Here is a 22,537-nt window from a genome sequence, read left to right on the forward strand (position 1 = left end):
GCATAACTACTTACATATATATATTGTACAGTATAATAAAATGTTATTTCTTGTCTATACAGTGTCTGTGAGTATTTATTAGTGGAGTACGTATACCAGGCTTAACTCTAACTACATTCATCCATGAACCCTCACCAATTCATTTGATTTAATTTAATTTTGAACATAAAACAACAGTGTATTTACTACAATGAAAATGCTAATAATAGTAATTTAGAAAACAATCAAACAAAGCAAAGTGAGAACAAATGATTAAAATCCTGCATGTGAAGCCTATACATGTTCAAAAAGGAGTAGGAGGAGATAGAAACTTATATGATTCTAACCCTTATACTAACAAATAATTTTAGGCTTTAAAGTGAGGCAGTAACAAAGCTTTACTTCACTAAATTTGGCCCTCAAAGAGTTGTACATTTCAAAATGTTACCCCATGCTGTGAACAATTCCTGGTGGGAACCCTGATTATGTTTTATATTTATATATACAGTATATGTTCATATTCAGTCTACTATAGGATGTTTTATGTTCTGTCTTATATATTTGTTGTTTCAAGGGCTCTTACAGAAAAAAAACTAGTAAATAAATGAATACCAAAAGTAGAAACATCTATTAGGAGTAAATATTATTTTTTTACTGTATTTTTTTAAATATCATATTCAAATAATCAAGACACTTTAGCCCTTCAGGATGTTAGTTGTTGTTAGCTTGTTTAAAAAAATTTAGTTGGTTTAAAATATGGCATTAAAGGCTTGTTTCTAATCTGTTTAGATTGTTAAAAAAATCATTTTCTTTTAGTCTTGGTATTTTATTTTTTAATAACTTTACATGGTTTAATGTAGTTTAAACTAAGAATTTAAACTTGTGCCATTTTGCTTCTTTTTACTTTAAATGAGCACAAAAAGTTATTGATTTATCATATTTGACTTTGTGTTGGATTTCCTCTGTTTCAGGATTTATTTCATACGCAGTAACACATTTTTTCTGTGTTTAAAAAAAAAAAGTTGTAAATGTTCCCTTTTTTTTTAGCCAAAAATATATTTTCACAGGAATATGTTTATTTCAAGTTTCATTCATCCTGCTGTGATATGTACATTAAGAAAGATGACACACAAATTTACCTACATCTTTTTTCACCTTCAAGTAATAAAACACAAAAGTCCTGTTGGTAGGTTTTGTTGTTGTTATAAATACTGTAATTTCTCATGAAATGCACTAGGTGACAGCAGATCTCATTATATCCTCAAAGGTTTGCAATGATTCTGTAAAAAAAAAAAAATAAATAAAAAATGTTTGGGTCTCATTTTAAAAACACAGGAACCTCATCAACAAGAGAGATACTATATATACGTTTCTTAATAGAAAGTGTTTCAAAGTGTCAAACAAAAAAGGTCCACAGTGCTTCTAACACTGACAAGGGCAACTTGTGGCTCAGGGGCCACATGTGGCCTTCAGTATAATTTTGTGCAGACCCAAAGTAACTCTATAAAGTAACATAAACCACAGCAACACAAAATTACACAAAATGACTCTAAAACTTTAAAAAAGGACAATAAAAATTCACAAAATGACAATAAAAATCAGCCAATCAACCCACTACAAAGACATACGAAATCACAAAAAAAACAAAACAGAAAAACACAAAATGACTACAAAAATAAGTTTAAACTAGACAAGACCTGTATTTGAAAGGCGAATACGTATTTGGCAATTAACAATTGGCAAAAATAACAACCTGTATCTGGATTTGTTGACAAGTTTTATAATGCAGGAAAAACAGAAGACTGACCTTGACCCTAAATATGACCTTGAGCAATGGTCAAAGCACACAAAATGACTACAAAAACATAAATATCCACAAAATGTCAACAAAAAAATGACAATAACAGCAAACGCTACAGAATGACTCGATGAACACACAAAATGACATAAAAAACAAAATGAATCCAAAAAGAAAAATACATAAAACAACAACAAAAACACACAAAATCTGTTGTTTTTCTCAATATTAATGCTCAGTTTGGTCATTATTCTAAATGCTGACATGAATGTTGATGATGTGGCCCTCGGATCAGAGGATCACATTGTTGTGGCTCTGACTGTGAGAACAGTTGCCCTTCTCTATTCTGAATTGCGCCCATTTTCACTCTTCATCGTCCTTTAAACTGCCCTCATTTTATCCCTGATTCTCATCACGTATTTGCTGCCTTTGTTCAGTCTGTCCCTGTCCCCATAGTTTCTTTAACTTCATACTCATCATCAGGGCTCTCAAGTTTTGAACTCATTTCAGAGTGAGACTTTGGCTGCAGCGGTGGTTAGGGTCAAATCTGATAAAAGACATCAATTCATACAAATAAAACTATTTATTTATCATTTAACATTTCTTACTGCAGGGGTGCTTATCGTGTGTGTGTGTGTGCTTTTATGGGTATTGTTGTTTAATGTAAGTGTTAGTGGCAGGTTTTTAGGACTTCAGCACAGGGGAAATGACGTCATTGCCTAGTTTGATTAATTGTCCATTTCCATGTAATTGTAATGGACACTGCAGGAGAACCTGCTTAGAACTACAAATGAACTTTCTTCTGTTGATTCTTGTTTTTTATTTTCTTTATTTTGCCATTGAAAGAGGTCATTACGTCTCAAAATAACTTCACTAATCAATCGATCTTTATTCGTATAGCGCCAATTCACAACACGTGTTATCGCAACACACTTCACAGAAAGCAGGTAAAAGGCCTTACTGTTTATCTTATTACGTCATGACTTCATTAGACCAGAGGAAGGCAACTTTTATCACAGCAGGGCCATAAAAATGTGTTTGTTTGAGCGGAGGGCCACATGATCAACATTCATGTCAGCATTTAAAAAAATGACCAATTTGAGCATTAATACAGGAAAGGACAAAACATTTTCATAGCGATTTTGTGTGTTTATCTGTCATTCTGTGTGTGTTTGTTGGTGACTTATCTAACCCATGTGAACTAGAAGCCCACTTCCTGTCATAGTTTTATTGTGATGAGCCCGCTCTGCCTTTAAGATCCTTTGCCCCTCCCTCTCACTCTTGATTGCTCAGCTGCTGCTGCTATGGCTGCTTTTGCTGTGGTTTTGACATGGTTGACTTTTTGATTAAAAATAATCAGTTAAATAAACCATCCATCAAAGATAACCGGACGGATATGTTCTTCTATAACCCCGACATCTCCCCACTCATCGGTGAGTCGATCCACGTTGTAATTTTTATGCATTTTGCGTAGTTGTGTCGTGCAAGACTCCATTGATACTCCTGCTAAAATAAGCTAACATTAGCCTTGGAACACACATGGCTAGTTTGATCATTTGCACTTTTATTTAAATAATCTTTTTACTTTGTAATTTATTACCAAAGCCGAATTGTTTATTAGACAGGACTACATTAAGATAATACTAAGCTTTTTGTAGTTTTGACAATTTCTGTTACTTTTTGAAATAAATGCCGAAGTGGCTATGTGGTTTTGAATAGGCTTCAGACTATTGAATGAACTAGATATAGTTGTGCAACAACAATTAATTATTTAAAGAATATGTTGAAGACGTGCATGTTTATGATATGGCTTAGCTTTACAGCTAATGATTTTTATTTAAAAGTGCACTTTATTTTTTTTTAACTGTGAATGTATATAATGAAGCTTCAAATTGATTACCTTGATATGGATTTTTCTGCTGTGATTTATAGCATGTATTTATAAATGTTTATTAATTTAACAATGACCAATTGTTTAAGGATGCTAAGGTTTATTTATTTTCTACTTTAAAAGGTACTTAAGCTAATTTTATTAGCTTTTTGACTAATTGCTGTTGGCCTCATTTTATAGGTCAGGTTTTTGTTAGTTCTGGATCACCTACCACTCTCAACCACTAGAAGGCGACCCACCACCCAACCAGTAGGGGTAGGAATATCTGATCTTTTTGTTTCCTCTGACACTCGGATCTGGGGGATTTTTTTTTGTTTTGTATTTCTTTCCCCAATGCGAAAGAACTTTGCGAAACTCTTCGCATTCCAACTCTGCAAAATCAAACTAACTGAACTGAGACACACCAAAGGAAACAAACTATGAACTGAACTTTGACTGCTGAGTTCTCAAATAAGAAAATATTGTCTGTGTTTTGTAATTGTATTTTTTGTTTGTTTATTGATTATCTCTAATTATTAATAGCAACTAAATAACATATATACACAATATATACTAACTCCAAAAATATATAATATATATACTAAAATGAAATTATTTTGTCTGTGGCAATTATTTACACACCTTGGCTCAACAGCCGGACCTTTTTCTGTTTACCCTGTTTGAAGTCAGTTCCTGAGCCCCTAGTGCGTTACATTTGGCTAGCTGGCCAGGAGCCTTGCTGTGTGAATCATTTTTTTTTTGGTCCGATTTTGAAAAAAGTTAATTATGGATTTTGTTGCAAAATCTGGGATTAGTATTTCACACCCAGTCCTTATCACCGGTGTTTCCAACACTAGTGCTGATGAAGTTCTAGATTGGTTGCGAGTTTACGGTACCCTCAAATTTTTTTGCCCGTTGATGATCCAACAAGCACTTTTAATAAAATCCTGATCGCTGAGTTAGGAGAAGAGTTCATTTTCTGATAAAACAGTTTCTACCTTATAAATACACTTTCAGTTCAGCTGCTGACCGCATGAACTGTGTCACTGCTCTTGCTACTGAGTACGCCGCCACAGCTGGACGCAGCCCACCCACCCCGATTACAAAATGAATTAAATTGAGGACATACTCAAAACACTGATGGGTCAGATTCAACATTTGTTATTAAGTGGAGCAAATAATAGAAATGATTTTGGAAATGATGATGATAACGATGAAGAGGAAGAAGCAAAGTTGGACATTAAAACAATACAGCTCGTGTCTGAAACACAGATGTAGCTGTACCTCAGCCCTGTCAACTACCCTCTCAACTGGGGGCAAGACCTCGACAAAGTCATCCAACTGGACCCACGGGGACTGGTGTCTCACCAACAGTTTTCCTCTCTCAACAAGGTTTTAATCCTCCGGAAGTACAGAGAGTCGTTGTTGAACACTTCACCCCTGTTCTTCAAAATCTACATTGGCTTCCTATCCCTCAGCGCATCCAATTCAAGGTCTTACTTATTATTTTCAAAGCCCTCCATAACCTGGCCCCCTTCTACCTCACTGACCTGCTTCATCGCCATACCTCATCTCTCTCCCTCCGCTCCTCCGTCACCGACCTCCTGTCTCCTCCCTCCAGGACCAGGCGCCCAACCTGGGGAGACCAAGCTTTATCTATTGCCGCCCCCACCCTCTGGACCTCACTCTCTCAAAACCTTGGAGACTACATGGACCTTTTTACCTTCACCTTCAGAAAACACCTCTAAACACACTTATTCTGGACTGCTTTTATTGTGTAGCCATTTTATCTTGTAGTTTATCTATTGTTTATTACATTGTCTTTTTACTTTTGCTTCTATGCCTCAGTATTTTTACCTATTGTTTACGCACTGTGTTTTTTATCCCTGTAAAACGTCTTTGAGCACAGAAAAAGCGCTATATAAATAAAATGTATTATTATTATTATTATTATTATTATTATTAATAATAACAATAATAATAGGATTAGCCTTGCATGAACATTGACTATCATTAGCATTAGTCTTGCAATACCAACAGCCCAGCTCCAGAACCATATTGTGAGGGGGGCATGTGATGACCACGGGGGGGGGGGGGGGGGCTGATGATTTTCCCACAGATCTGCACCTACATATGCATACAGTACTTAGGTATTGTACTATGGTCTCTATTATTACCGGGACAAGCACACATTTCAATTCATATGCACATGAAAACCAGTTGTAAAACACCAATCACTCATACAAACTTTTTTTTTTTTTTTATTTACAAAAAAAAAGAAAAAAAAGAAAAGGAAAATTAAGAACAGGGAGGGCCCAGGGCGCCAGATGTCTCGGGCTGGATGGGTGTACAGGACAGTGCGTCTGCTTGGTTACCTACCCGGAATGGGACGCAAATTAGCTACTGGGCCCACTTTTAATCGCATCTCACTATCCAAGCCTAGGATTTTTTTCTCTCCCCTTTTTCCCTTCCCTTTGTCCTAGGATTCCTAGGAGAGAAAAAAATTAAAACACAGGTTGGGTGCAGCATGATGGGAATGCTGATGATGAGGATTATTATGGTTACTATTATTATTACTATTATTGATGTTATTATTATTATTATTATTATCATTGTTTATTATTACTATCATTGTTAGTGTTATTATAATTATTGGTAGTTTCATCATGATAATTATTATCACCATTATAACTGTTATTATAATCTTTGTTATTGTTAGCACCGCCACTATTATTGCTATTATTGCTATTATTGATGTTATTATCATTACCACTAGCTTGGCACCCCCATATTTTGAATTTTATCTAATTTAATCAAACTGTATACTCAACCCCCCTCGTTTTTGTTTTTTGTTTTCTAAATCTATTTAGTTAATTATTTATTTAGTTATTTATTTATTTTTCTTTGTTTCACGATCATTTTCCTTTTCATTTAATTTTGCCATACCAAGAAGTGCATACTTGTCTAATTTGTTCGTTTAAGTATTAGTACGCGTGCGTGCTGCCGCAAGTGACGTGTCAACTTGACACGTCACATACGTCACACGACACAAGCCGAGAGTATCTTAAAATATTTCTTTTGAATTTTACATTTTATTGATTTCAGTTAGCTGAATATGAATTGATACAATGTGACAAACAAAACAAATTATGACTCGTTTTAGAAAAAAATAAATAAAAAATCAGCAGGAAAAAAAAAAATCATTAGGCCTACCACTCTGACAGCCAATGGGGGGGCAAGGAGGTACGGCAGGGGGGGCATTGCCCCTCTAATTGACCCCCTGACGGGGCTGAATACCAATAGCCTAGCAAAAGCATTGTCACTTGAGGAGCCAATAAATGATTGTAAAAATTAAATTACCTACGTCTTCATGCTGTCCAGCTGCAACATGTGTTTGTGTGTTTGTGTGTTGTTGTTTTTTTTTTGTCGTAATACACTAGTAATTGAATTTTTGACAGCCTTTATGCTAACTGCTCGTGATCTTACCTCAATCTAAAACCTAAATAACTCACATAGTAGTTTCCCTTTAAAGTGGCCTCAACAGTGTAATATTTGGGTTCAGCATTAAGATAATAACAAGTAACTAAACACTCCAAATAGCAACTTTTTTGCGTTCAAAAACTGTTCGAATTGTCCCGATAGAGCAAGTATTGGCGGAGTTACAGTAAATTAAAGTAATCACAGTGAGACGTTCAAAGTCCGTAGGAAACCTGCGCATCCTAATTAACTTTACGCGCAAAACCTGACGTGAAAGTAAACATATGGTCATGCTACGTAAATATATTATTTTATCAGTCATATAAAACGTTTAGAGAGCCCATATCAATGCATACACATAAAAAAATATATATTCGTGTGTCTTGATACATTTTGTACGTGTGTACGTGAACGTGACAAGGAAGAGGCGTTATTTAAAATCACCTGCTGACCTTCAGTTACTCTGCGAGCAGCGAGAGACGGAGACAGACGTGCTGAGAGCTTTGAGCAGAGAAAACGTTTACCAGACACACAGAAAAGTCTCTTTAGAGACTCCTACAGAACCAGAACCAGACCAGGACTTCAGACCAGTACCAGACAGAGAAAGACTTCAAACCAGAGAAGAAGTTCAGACCAGGAGGAGACCATGGGGCCACGCATGGCAGAGTGTGCAGAGTGTAAGTTATGTTGAATTATTCTCATCTGATAAACCTACTTTAATCATTAGCATTAAACATGATGGAGCCTAAACATTGTATCATTTAATCGTGAGGTTTGTGTCTTTAAATTAGGTTTGTGGCCTGAGACGTTTGGTTTAAACTTTACGCAGGTTTAGGTTTAAAAACGGTCGAATAATTAAAAATAAACATGTATATGCGTTCAGAAAACTGTGTTAACTCAATGAAAATTAAGAAATGCTGATAGATTTAGTGATAATTTTACTCTGAAGTGAGCGTTTGTGCTGCAGAGGTGTATTTAGTGAAAAAGTAAAAAAATATTTAAGTCCTGATCTGAGGTAGATTTGATTAGAAATGTGTATTTTATTTCATACTTTATAAATATTAGAAAATTGATTGTTTTTTTTTTTGTGTTTTTGTTAATTTTTAGCAGCCAGTGATGTTCAGTTAGACTGGGTGAAATGTAGTTTGCATTGTTCGTGTTTGAATATTTCTGTGATTCATTTTAATAATGTTGGTAATGTTTAATCTAAAGATTTGATATTTGTAATGTGATGAAATTATATATATTTTTAAATCACTGTATACTAACCTATTTCTTTATTCATTAAATTACTTTTTAGTTATAGGTTTTTTCCCTGACAGCGCTGGAACGCAAGGCTGGGTCCAGAGCTGGGCAGGACCTCCGGGTTTGGTCCCAGGTTTGCCTGAACCTCCGGGTTCGGTCCCAGACTGGGCAGAACCTCCGGGTTTGGTCCCAGGCTGGGCCGAACTTCTGGGTTTGCTCCCGACCTGGTACTTGACACCAGAAGCAGCAGAAGACCTTGAAGAACCAGAAGACACAGACGCCCCTGAGGAGGAGCTTCCTGAGTGGACTGCGTTCTACTTCGACGAGGTGACCCCTGGCTGGGAGACCCCTGAGGAGTCTGCTTCCTCAGCCTCCAGTGACTCTGAAGGTGAGTATTCCCAGGAGTCACCACTTGGACGCAGTATCTCCAGGAAGAGGTACGTAGACGGTTCTGAGGAACCTGCATCGTCCGACTCTGACAGTCACTGTGAGCCTGGGACGAAGAGGCCGAGACGGGACGACAGCTCTGACTCATCTTAGAGTCATCTGTACTTTTCCTTTTCCTGCTCCTCTCCATCTATGAGCAGAGTTCCCCGTTTGTACCCGGCTTCCTTGTTTCAGGTAAGTTGGCCTTTGCGTCGTACGGGACGACTGATGTCCCAGGCAACGACTGGTACCGGGACTTTTTTAATGGTAAGGATTTTATTTTTTGTTTCTTTATGACAGGCCACAGTTGGAGTGGTTGTCCTGTCACTGTTATGAAAACATGCATAATATATTAGGTTGAGTTAGGTTAGAGTTAAAAATTAGAGATAACCTTTTTAATCCCAGCAAGTGAGGACAAGAGGAGACATCAACAGAGGACAGAGACTAAAGAAGACTTCTTTATCAACCACAACAATGCAAAGTAAAAATACTGAACACACGTTTACTGTAAAAATAAACTTGACTTTATAATAATGCTTGTAAAATGTTAAACAGGAGCACCAGCATCCACAGCTGCCTGAGGAGAAACATCAGCAGAAAGCAAAACAATTAATGTAAGTAAAGTCTCTCATTAGCACAGAAAGACACTGAAGTAATGTTTAATGTAAAAATAGAGGTGATTTTATACTAATGCCTGTAAAATGTTGGACTGGAACAACGGCATCCACTGATGGAGGAGGAGGATGATGAAGATGGAGGACAGGAGCACCAGCATCCACAGCATCCTGAGGAAACATCAACAGGGGACAGAAAGACTTCTATTCACCAAAACGATGTAAGTAAAAATACTACACGTTTAATAAAAAATAATATGTAGACATTACGCTATACTAATGCCTGTAAAATGTCAGGCAGGAGTGCCAGCATCCACTGATGGAGGAGGAGGATGAAGAAGATGGAGGACATTAGCACCAGCATCCACAGCTGCCTGAGGAGGAAACATCAACAGAAAGCAAAACAATCAAAACAATTAATGTAAGTAAAGCCTCTCATTGGCACAGAAAGACACTGAACTAATGTTTAATGTAAAAATAGAGGTGACTTTATACTAATGCCTGTAAAATGTTGGACTGGAACAACGGCATCTACTGATGGAGGAGGAGGATGATGAAGATGGAGGACAGGAGCACCAGCATCCACAGCATCCTGAGGAAACATCAACAGAGGACAGAGACTTCTATTCACCAAAACAATGTAAGCAAAAATACTACACGTTTAATAAAAAAAAAAAAAATAGGTAGATGTTACGCTATACTAATACCTGTAAAATGTCAGACAGGAGCACCAGCATCCACAGCATCCTGAGGATGAAACATCACCAGAGGACAGAAAGACTTCTATTCACCAAAACAATCAATGTAAGTAAAGCCTCTCATTTACACAGAAAGAATCTGAACATGTTTAATGTAAAAATAAAGATGACTTTTATACTAATGACTGTGAATTGTCTTGTTTGATTGCAGAGTTTTGCTTCAGAGGAGAATCAGACAGTTCCAGATGTTCGTCACCAGCACTGCAGTGTTTACACAGACTGCTTTGGTTTCAACTTTCTACAAAAAACTGTTGAATTTTCAACTCACTTTCCATCTGAATCCAAGCTCATCTTCATCACTGGGATGTTTCTTCATCAGTTCTTCGTACAGACTGACACAGCTCACACATGGAGAAGATGATTTATGGAATATGACATTTAGACTTTTCCTTTTCTCAACAGTATGATGCATACATCCCAACCCAAATTTCATGCATTTTTTTGGCTTAACTTGAGCCAATTTCTATCAATAAATTGCTAATGTATTATTGTTATTGACTATTAATATTATTTTACACCAGGTTTTTGTAATGGTTCATGATTATTTATTGATCCTTTACAATCTAATGGTTCCCAGTTCTCTCCCAGTAGGTGTGACATGGACATCTGCACACATGTAATGGTTTATAAATGAATGCACTTGTTCATGTGTGTAGTGATGTGTGCTAAGCATAACTACATACATATATATATTGTACAGTATAATAAAATGTTATTTCTTGTCTATACAGTGTCTGTGAGTATTTATTAGTGGAGTACGTATACCAGGCTTAACTCTAACTACATTCATCCATGAACCCTCACCAATTCATTTGATTTAATTTAATTTTGAACATAAAACAACAGTGTATTTACTACAATGAAAATGCTAATAATAGTAATTTAGAAAACAATCAAACAAAGCAAAGTGAGAAATGATTAAAATCCTGCACGTGAAGCCTGTACATGTTCAAAAAGGAGTAGGAGGAGATAGAAACTTATATGATTCTAACCCTTATACTAACAAATAACTTTAGGCTTTAAAGTGAGGCAGTAACAAAGCTTTACTTCACTAAATTTGTCCCTCAAAGAGTTGTACATTTCAAAATGTTACCCCATGCTGTGAACAATTCCTGGTGGGAACCCTGATTATGTTTAATATTTATATATACAGTATATGTTCATATTCAGTCTACTATAGGATGTTTTATGTTCTGTCTTATATATTTGTTGTTTCAAGGGCTCTTACAGAAAAAAAACTAGTAAATAAATGAATACCAAAAGCAGAAACATCTATTAGGAGTAAATATTATTTTTTTACTGTATTTTTTTAAATATAATTTTCAAATAATCAAGACACTTTAGCCCTTCAGGATGTTAGTTGTTGTTAGCTTGTTTAAAATAATTTAGTTGGTTTAAAATATGGCATTAAAGGCTTGTTTCTTGTTCTGTTTAGATTGTTAAAAAAATCATTTTCTTTTAGTCTTGGTATTTTATTTTTTAATAACTTTACATGGTTTAATGTAGTTTAAACTAAGAATTTAAACTTGTGCTGTTTTGCTTCTTTTTACTTTAAATGAGCTCAAAAAGTTATTGATTTATCATATTTGACTTTGTGTTGGATTTCCTCTGTTTCAGGATTTATTTCATACGCAGTAACACATTTTTTTTGTGTTTAAAAAAAAAAAAGTTGTAACTGTTCCCTTTTTTTTTAGCCAAAAATATATTTTCACAGGAATATGTTTATTTCAAGTTTCATTCATCCTGCTTTGATATGTACATTAAGAAAGATGACACACAAATTTACCTACATCTTTTTTCACCTTCAAGTAATAGAACACAAAAGTCCTGTTGGTAGGTTTTGTTGTTGTTATAAATACTGTAATTTCTCATGAAATGCACTAGGTGACAGCAGATCTCATTATATCCTCAAAGGTTTGCAGTGATTCTGTAAAAAAAAATAAATAAATAAAAAATGTTTGGGTCTCATTTTAAAAACACAGGAACCTCATCAACAAGAGAGATACTATATATACGTTTCTTAATAGAAAGTGTTTCAAAGTGTCAAACAAAAAAGGTCCACAGTGCTTCTAACACTGACAAGGGCAACTTGTGGCTCAGGGGCCACATGTGGCCTTCAGTATAATTTTGTGCAGACCCAAAGTAACTCTACAAAATAACATAAACCACAGCAACACAAAATTACACAAAATGACTCTAAAACTTTAAAAAAGGACAATAAAAATTCACAAAATGACAATAAAAATCAGCCAATCAACCCACTACAAAGACATACGAAATCACAAAAAAAACAAAACAGAAAAACACAAAATGACTACAAAAATAAGTTTAAACTAGACAAGACCTGTATTTGAAAGGCGAATACGTATTTGGCAATAAACAATTGGCAAAAATAACAACCTGTATCTGGATTTGTTGACAAGTTATATAATGCAGGAAAAACAGAAGACTGACCTTGACCTTAAATATGACCTTGAGCAATGGTCAAAGCACACAAAATGACTACAAAAACATAAATATCCACAAAATGTCAACAAAAAAATGACAATAACAGCAAACGCTACAGAATGACTCGATGAACACACAAAATGACATAAAAAACAAAATGAATCCAAAAAACAGAAAAATACATAAAACAACAACAAAAACACACAAAATCTGTTGTTTTTCTCAATATTAATGCTCAGTTTGGTCATTATTCTAAATGCTGACATGAATGTTGATGATGTGGCCCTCGGATCAGAGGATCACATTGTTGTGGCTCTGACTGTGAGAACAGTTGCCCTTCTCTATTCTGAATTGCGCCCATTTTCACTCTTCATCGTCCTTTAAACTGCCCTCATTTTATCCCTGATTCTCATCACGTATTTGCTACCTTTGTTCAGTCTGTCCCTGTCCGCATAGTTTCTTTAACTTCATACTCATCATCAGGGCTCTCAAGTTTTGAACTCATTTCAGAGTGAGACTTTGGCTGCAGCGGTGGTTAGGGTCAAATCTGATAAAAGACATCAATTCATACAAATAAAACTATTTATTTATCATTTAACATTTCTTACTGCAGGGGTGCTTATCGTGTGTGTGTGTGTGCGTTTATGGGTATTGTTGTTTAATGTAAGTGTTAGTGGCAGGTTTTTAGGACTTCAGCACAGGGGAAATGACTTCATTGCCTAGTTTGATTAATTGTCCATTTCCATGTAATTGTAATGGACACTGCAGGAGAACCTGCTTCGAACTACAACTGAACTTTCTTCTGTTGATTCTTGTTTTTTATTTTCTTTATTTTGCCATTGAAAGAGGTCATTACGTCTCAAAATAACTTCACTAATCAATCGATCTTTATTCGTATAGCGCCAATTCACAACACGTGTTATCGCAACACACTTCACAGAAAGCAGGTAAAAGACCTTACTGTTTATCTTATTACGTCATGACTTCATTAGACCAGAGGAAGGCAACTTTTATCACAGCGGGGCCATAAAAATGTGTTTGTTTGAGCGGAGGGCCACATGATCAACATTCATGTCAGCATTTAAAAAAATGACCAATTTGAGCATTAATACAGGAAAGGACAAAACATTTTCATAGCGATTTTGTGTGTTTTTCTGTCATTCTGTGTGTGTTTGTTGGTGACTTATCTAACCCATGTGAACTAGAAGCCCACTTCCTGTCATAGTTTTATTGTGATGAGCCCGCTCTGCCTTTAAGATCCTTTGCCCCTCCCTCTCACTCTTGATTGCTCAGCTGCTGCTGCTATGGCTGCTTTTGCTGTGGTTTTGACATGGTTGACTTTTTGATTAAAAATAATCAGTTAAATAAACCATCCATCAAAGATAACCGGACGGATATGTTCTTCTATAACCCCGACATCTCCCCACTCATCGGTGAGTCGATCCACGTTGTAATTTTTATGCATTTTGCGTAGTTGTGTCGTGCCAGACTCCATTGATACTCCTGCTAAAATAAGCTAACATTAGCCTTGGAACACACATGGCTAGTTTGATCATTTGCACTTTTATTTAAATAATCTTTTTACTTTGTAATTTATTACCAAAGCCGAATTGTTTATTAGACAGGACTACATTAAGATAATACTAAGCTTTTTGTAGTTTTGACAATTTCTGTTACTTTTTGAAATAAATGCCGAAGTGGCTATGTGGTTTTGAATAGGCTTCAGACTATTGAATGAACTAGATATAGTTGTGCAACAACAATTAATTATTTAAAGAATATGTTGAAGACGTGCATGTTTATGATATGGCTTGGCTTTACAGCTAATGATTTTTATTTAAAAGTGCACTTTATTTTTTTTTAACTGTGAATGTATATAATGAAGCTTCAAATTGATTACCTTAATATGGATTTTTCTGCTGTGATTTATAGCATGTATTTATAAATGTTTATTAATTTAACAATGACCAATTGTTTAAGGATGCTAAGGTTTATTTATTTTCTACTTTAAAAGGTACTTAAGCTAATTTTATTAGCTTTTTGACTAATTGCTGTTGGCCTCATTTTATAGGTCAGGTTTTTGTTTGTTCTGGATCACCTACCACTCTCAACCACTAGATGGCGACCCACCACCCAACCAGTAGGGGTAGGAATATCAGATCTTTTTGTTTCCTCTGACACTCGGATCTGGGGGATTTTTTGTTGTTTTGTATTTCTTTCCCCAATGCGAAAGAACTTTGCGAAACTCTTCGCATTCCAACTCTGCAAAATCAAACTAACTGAACTGAGACACACCAAAGGAAACAAACTATGAACTGAACTTTGACTGCTGAGTTCTCAAATAAGAAAATATTGTCTGTGTTTTGTAATTGTATTTTTTGTTTGTTTATTGATTATCTCTAATTATTAATAGCAACTAAATAACATATATACACAATATATACTAACTCCAAAAATATATAATATATATACTAAAATGAAATTATTTTGTCTGTGGCAATTATTTACACACCTTGGCTCAACAGCCGGACCTTTTTCTGTTTACCCTGTTTGAAGTCAGTTCCTGAGCCCCTAGTGCGTTACATTTGGCTAGCTGGCCAGGAGCCTTGCTGTGTGAATCATTTTTTTTTTTGGTCCGATTTTGAAAAAAGTTAATTATGGATTTTGTTGCAAAATCTGGGATTAGTATTTCACACGCAGTCCTTATCACCGGTGTTTCCAACACTAGTGCTGATGAAGTTCTAGATTGGTTGCGAGTTTACGGTACCCTCAAATTTTTTTGCCCGTTGATGATCCAACAAGCACTTTTAATGAAATCCTGATCGCTGAGTTAGGAGAAGAGTTCATTTTCTGATAAAACAGTTTCTACCTTATAAATACACTTTCAGTTCAGCTGCTGACCGCATGAACTGTGTCACTGCTCTTGCTACTGAGTACGCCGCCACAGCTGGACGCAGCCCACCCACCCCGATTACAAAAGAAATTAAATTGAGGACATACTCAAAACACTGATGGGTCAGATTCAACATTTGTTATTAAGTGGAGCAAATAATAGAAATGATTTTGGAAATGATGATAACGATGAAGAGGAAGAAGCAAAGTTGGACATTAAAACAATACAGCTCGTGTCTGAAACACAGATGTAGCTGTACCTCAGCCCTGTCAACTACCCTCTCAACTGGGGGCAAGACCTCGACAAAGTCATCCAACTGGACCCACGGGGACTGGTGTCTCACCAACAGTTTTCCTCTCTCAACAAGGTTTTAATCCTCCGGAAGTACAGAGAGTCGTTGTTGAACATTTCACCCCTGTTCTTCAAAATCTACATTGGCTTCCTATCCCTCAGCGCATCCAATTCAAGGTCTTACTTATGACTTTCAAAGCCCTCCATAACCTGGCCCCCTTCTACCTCACTGACCTGCTTCATCGCCATACCTCATCTCGCTCCCTCCGCTCCTCCGTCGCCAACCTCCTGTCCCCTCCCTCCAGGACCAGGCGCCCAACCTGGGGAGACCAAGCTTTATCTATTGCCGCCCCCACCCTCTGGACCTCACTCTCTCAAAACCTTGGAGACTACATGGACCTTTTTACCTTCACCTTCAGAAAACACCTCTAAACACACTTATTCTGGACTGCTTTTATTGTGTAGCCATTTTATCTTGTAGTTTATCTATTGTTTATTACATTGTCTTTTTAATTACTTCTATGCCTCAGTATTTTTACCTATTGTTTACGCACTGTGTTTTTTATCCCTGTAAAACGTCTTTGAGCACAGAAAAAGCGCTATATAAATAAAATGTATTATTATTATTATTATTATTATTATTAATAATAACAATAATAATAGGATTAGCCTTGCATGAACATTGACTATCATTAGCATTAGTCTTGCAATACCAACAGCCCCGGCTCCAGAACCATATTGTGAGGGGGGCATGTGATGATCACGGGGGGGGGGGGGGGCTGATGATTTTCCCACAGATCTGCACCTACATATGCATACAGTACTTAGGTATTGTACTATGGTCTCTATTATTACCGGGACAAGCACACATTTCAATTCATATGCACATGAAAACCAGTTGTAAAACACCAATCACTCATTCAAACTTTTTTTTTTTTTTTATTTACAAAAAAAAAGAAAAAAAAGAAAAGGAAAATTAAGAACAGGGAGGGCCCAGGGCGCCAGATGTCTCGGGCTGGATGGGTGTACAGGACAGTGCGTCTGCTTGGTTACCTACCCGGAATGGGACGCAAATTAGCTACTGGGCCCACTTTTAATCGCATCTCACTATCCTAGCCTAGGATTTTTTTCTCTCCCCTTTTTCCCTTCCCTTTGTCCTAGGATTCCTAGGAGAGAAAAAAATTAAAACACAGGTTGGGTGCAGCATGATGGGAATGCTGATGATGAGGATTATTATGGTTACTATTATTGTTATTACTATTATTGATGTTATTATCATTATTATTATTATCATTGTTTTTTATTACTATCATTATTAGTGTTATTATAATTATTGGTAGTTTCATCATGATTATTATTACCATTATAACTGTTATTATAATCTTTGTTATTGTTAGCACCGCCACTATTATTGCTACTGTAACCCTACGGTGATTGTTCTGTAATAACAATCCTAAGATCCTAAGGTAAGGTTATCAAAATCTAGATTCGATGAGGAGGCTGGCTGTAAATTGATCAATCAGTTTAATAACTGGTAGATTCCACCCCAAAAGAAGCACACAGCAAGTTTAAAGGTTAAGTTTGTATTAGTATTTGGTTTTCAGTTTCTTTCTCTTTGTTGATTAAAAAAAAAAAAAAAAGATTCATTTGAACATAACAACAATAAATGTACAGATCGGCCACAATATTACCTCTGAGATCTCAGGAAAATACTTAAAATAAAAGGACAAAACCAAAATAGTGTGGTACCATATAAAATTAACCTCTGAGTGCACTCAAATTAGGATTTTACCACCCCCTTAATATTCAGCGTCCATAAAAAAAAAGGGGTACCCGATGTATCCGTTGCAGCGCTGTTAGATGAGGAGGTAGACCAGGGAACCAGGCACCAGGGTGAACGTGAAGGAATCCCGTTTCAGCAGAACCAAAAATCAGATCCAGACGAATCCTTAATAAAAAAAAAAAAAAACCAGTCTGCAAAACGTGCAGAAAATCAGTCTGTGTTCTTATTTATATTAATGTCCATTACTCAACTCAAATTTTGCTTATCAGCTGGGATAACAAAATAAAATAGTATGACAATCAAAAATTGGCATACATTTTACAAATATAAGTATTTCTCTTCAATAAAATATATATAAAATATAAATCATTTAAATAATTAACTGAAATATAAATCACAGTATGGTAAACATCCCAAAATATACAGGTAACATATCACATTTACATGTGATTCTACAAAGTCTAGACATGTGCATCTTGTAGTTCACTGTCATTGTTCAATGCCATTCTTACGTTGAAGGCGATTTTCCAAACACACCAAATAAATTCACTCTTTCAGTAGTCAGTTTAAACAATAAAACATTACCCTGACTGGTTTTTATCATTAGCAAAGTTCACAAATACATTTATGGTCATTTCCATATTTTATCAGCAACACTAGCATGCTAACAGAGAAAATGTGATCAACACTCACCAGGATAACAATGTTCAAAACGATTTTGTTTCTGAGTTCCAACTGGATCAAAACCATCACAGGTTCTGCATGATATATATACAGTTATGATAGTTAGTCTCTGGATCTATTTAGATTATTAAAACAACTTTTATTCAAAGTTTACCTCTCGTTTTGCCTCTCTGTGGTGTGCTCAGCTTAGCAAAATCGATGCCAGAGGAAGAAAACCAACGAAGAAGAGCGCTAAAAGTGTTTTAGTGCGCTGCCCCTTCTGGCCATTCGTTTTAACAAGTGTTTAAAGTGTTTTGTAGGATAAAACAGACAAAAATAACAGGGTTACACTACTATTATTGCTATTATTGATGTTATTATCATTACCACTAGCTTGGCACCCCCATATTTTGAATTTTATCTAATTTAATCAAACTGTATACTCAACCCCCCTCGTTTTTGTTTTTTGTTTTCTAAATCTATTTAGTTAATTATTTATTTAGTTATTTATTTATTTTTCTTTGTTTCACGATCATTTTCCTTTTCATTTAATTTTGCCACACCAAGAAGTGCATACTTGTCTAATTTGTTCGTTTAAGTATTAGTACGCGTGCGTGCTGCCGCAAGTGACGTGTCAACTTGACACGTCACTTGCGGCAGCACGCACGCGTCACACGACACAAGCCGAGAGTATCTTAAAATATTTCTTTTGAATTTTACATTTTATTGATTTCAGTTAGCTGAATATGAATTGATACAATGTGACAAACAAAACGAATTATGACTCTTTTTAGAAAAAAAAAAAAAAATATCAGCAGGAAAAAAAAAATCATTAGGCCTACCACTCTGACAGCCAGGAGGTACGGCAGGGGGGGCATTGCCCCTCTAATTGACCCCCTGACGGGGCTGAATACCAATAGCCTAGCAAAAGCATTGTCACTTGAGGAGCCAATAAATGATTGTAAAAATGAAATTACCTACGTCTTCATGCTGTCTAGCTGCAACATGTGTTTGTGTGTTGTTTTTTTTTTGTCGTAATACACTAGGAATTGAATTTTTGACAGCCTTTATGCTAACTGCTCGTGATCTTACCTCAATCTAAAACCTAAATAACTCACATAGTAATTTCCCTTTAAAGTGGCCTCAACAGTGTAATATTTGGGTTCAGCATTAAGATAATAACAAGTAACTAAACACTCCAAATAGCAACTTTTTTGCGTTCAAAAACTGTTCGAATTGTCCCGATAGAGCAATTATTGGCGGAGTTACAGTAAATTAAAGTAATCACAGTGAGACGTTCAAAGTCCGTAGGAAACCTGCGCATCCTAATTAACTTTACGCGCAAAACCTGACGTGAAAGTAAACATATGGTCATGCTACGTAAATATATTATTTTATCAGTCATATAAAACGTTTAGAGAGCCCATATCAATGCATACACATAAAAAAATATATATTCGTGTATCTTGATACATTTTGTACGTGTGTACGTGAACGTGACAAGGAAGAGGCGTTATTTAAAACCACCTGCTGACCTTCAGTTACTCTGCGAGCAGCGAGAGACGGAGACAGACGTGCTGAGAGATTTGAGCAGAGAAAACGTTTACCAGACACACAGAAAAGTCTCTTTAGAGACTTCTACAGAACCAGAACCAGACCAGGACTTCAGACCAGTACCAGACAGAGAAAGACTTCAAACCAGAGAAGAAGTTCAGACCAGGAGGAGACCATGGGGCCACGCATGGCAGAGTGTCCAGAGTGTAAGTTATGTTGAATTATTCTCATCTGATAAACCTACTTTAATCATTAGCATTAAACATGATGGAGCCTAAACATTGTATCATTTAATCGTGAGGTTTGTGTCTTTAAATTAGGTTTGTGGCCTGAGACGTTTGGTTTAAACTTTACGCAGGTTTAGGTTTAAAAACGGTCGAATAATTAAAAATAAACATGTATATGCGTTCAGAAAACTGTGTTAACTCAATGAAAATTAAGAAATGCTGATAGATTTAGTCATAATTTTACTCTGAAGTGAGCGTTTGTGCTGCAGAGGTGTATTTAGTGAAAAAGTAAAAAATATTTAAGTCCTGATCTGAGGTAGATTTGATTAGAAATGTGTATTTTATTTCATACTTTATAAATATTAGAAAATTGATTGGTTTTTTTTTGTGTTTTTGTTTATTTTTAGCAGTCAGTGATGTTCAGTTAGACTGGGTGAAATGTAGTTTGCATTGTTTGTGTTTGAATATTTCTGTGATTCATTTTAATAATGTTGGTAATGTTTAATCTAAAGATTTGATATTTGTAATGTGATGAAATTATATATATTTTTAAATCACTGTATACTAACCTATTTCTTTATTCATTAAATTACTTTTTAGTTATAAGTTTTTTCCCTGACAGCGCTGGAACGCAAGGCTGGGTCCAGAGCTGGGCAGGACCTCCGGGTTTGGTCCCAGGTTTGCCTGAACCTCCGGGTTCGGTCCCAGACTGGGCAGAACCTCCGGGTTTGGTCCCAGGCTGGGCCGAACTTCTGGGTTTGCTCCCGACCTGGTACTTGACTCCAGAAGCAGCAGAAGACCTTGAAGAACCAGAAGACACAGACGCCCCTGAGGAGGAGCTTCCTGAGTGGACTGCGTTCTACTTCGACGAGGTGACCCCTGGCTGGGAGACCCCTGAGGCGTCTGCTTCCTCAGCCTCCAGTGACTCTGAAGGTGAGTATTCCCAGGAGTCACCACTTGGACGCAGTGTCTCCAGGAAGAGGTACGTAGACGGTTCTGAGGAACCTGCATCGTCCGACTCTGACAGTCACTGTGAGCCTGGGACGAAGAGGCCGAGACGGGACGACAGCTCTGACTCATCTTAGAGTCATCTGTACTTTTCCTTTTCCTGCTCCTCTCCATCTATGAGCAGAGTTCCCCGTTTGTACCCGGCTTCCTTGTTTCAGGTAAGTTGGCCTTTGCGTCTTGCGAGACGACTGATGTCCCAGGCAACGACTGGTACCGGGACTTTTTTAATGGTAAGGATTTTATTTTTTGTTTCTTTATGACAGGCCACAGTTGGAGTGGTTGTCCTGTCACTGTTATGAAAACATGCATAATATATTAGGTTGAGTTAGGTTAGAGTTAAAAATTAGAGAAAACCTTTTTAATCCCAGCAAGTGAGGACAGGAGGAGACATCAACAGAGGACAGAGACTAAAGAAGACTTCTTTATCAACCACAACAATGTAAGTAAAAATACTGAACACACGTTTACTGTAAAAATAAACTTGACTTTATAATAATGCTTGTAAAATGTTAAACAGGAGCACCAGCATCCACAGCTGCCTGAGGAGAAACATCAGCAGAAAGCAAAACAATTAATGTAAGTAAAGTCTCTCATTAGCACAGAAAGACACTGAAGTAATGTTTAATGTAAAAATAGAGGTGATTTTATACTAATGCCTGTAAAATGTCAGACAGGAGTGCCAGCATCCACTGATGGAGGAGGATGATGAAGAAGATGGAGGACATTAGCACCAGCATCCACAGCATCCTGAGGATGAAACATCACCAGAGGACAGAAAGATTTCTATTCACCAAAACAATCAATGTAAGTAAAGCCTCTCATTTACACAGAAAGAATCTGAACATGTTTAATGTAAAAATAAAGATGACTTTTATACTAATGACTGTGAATTGTCTTGTGTTTGATTGCAGAGTTTTGCTTCAGAGGAGAATCAGACAGTTCCAGATGTTCGTCACCAGCACTGCAGTGTTTACACAGACTGCTTTGGTTTCAACTTTCTACAAAAAACTGTTGAATTTTCAACTCACTTTCCATCAGAATCCAAGCTCATCTTCATCACTGGGATGTTTCTTCATCAGTTCTTCGTACAGACTGACACAGCTCACACATGGAGAAGATGATTTATGGAATATGACATTTAGACTTTTCCTTTTCTCAACAGTATGATGCAGTATGATGTTGATTTATTGATCATGTACAATCTATTGGTTCCCAGTTCTCTCCCAGTAGGTGTGACATGGACATCTGCACACATGTAATGGTTTATAAATGAATGCACTCATTCATGTGTGTAGTTATGTGTGCTAAGCATAACTACATACATATATATATTGTACAGTATAATAAAATGTTATTTCTTGTCTATACAGTGTCTGTGAGTATTTATTAGTGGAGTACGTATACCAGGCTGAACTCTAACTACATTCATCCATGAACCCTCACCAATTCATTTGATTTAATTTAATTTTGAACATAAACAAAACAACAGTGTATTTACTACAA

General features: G+C 36.3%; 2 long non-coding RNA genes across 2 annotated transcripts; one reads left to right on the forward strand and one right to left on the reverse strand.

Annotated features, from left to right (window-relative positions):
- Positions 1–9,939: 9,939 nt before the first annotated feature.
- Positions 9,940–22,299, forward strand: LOC114478947 (uncharacterized). The gene is made up of 4 exons (XR_003675929.1): positions 9,940–10,049; positions 19,099–19,105; positions 21,763–21,838; positions 21,946–22,299. It is a non-coding gene; the product is annotated as an uncharacterized LOC114478947 (long non-coding RNA).
- LOC114478951 (uncharacterized) lies at positions 14,888–18,466 on the reverse strand. The gene is made up of 4 exons (XR_003675935.1): positions 18,421–18,466; positions 18,276–18,340; positions 17,218–17,747; positions 14,888–14,899 (listed from the first exon to the last, which is right to left on the reverse strand). It is a non-coding gene; the product is annotated as an uncharacterized LOC114478951 (long non-coding RNA).
- Positions 22,300–22,537: the final 238 nt, after the last annotated feature.

Source organism: Gouania willdenowi, chromosome 17 (genome assembly GCF_900634775.1).
Source record: "Gouania willdenowi chromosome 17, fGouWil2.1, whole genome shotgun sequence".
Lineage (NCBI taxonomy): Eukaryota > Metazoa > Chordata > Actinopteri > Blenniiformes > Gobiesocidae > Gouania > Gouania willdenowi.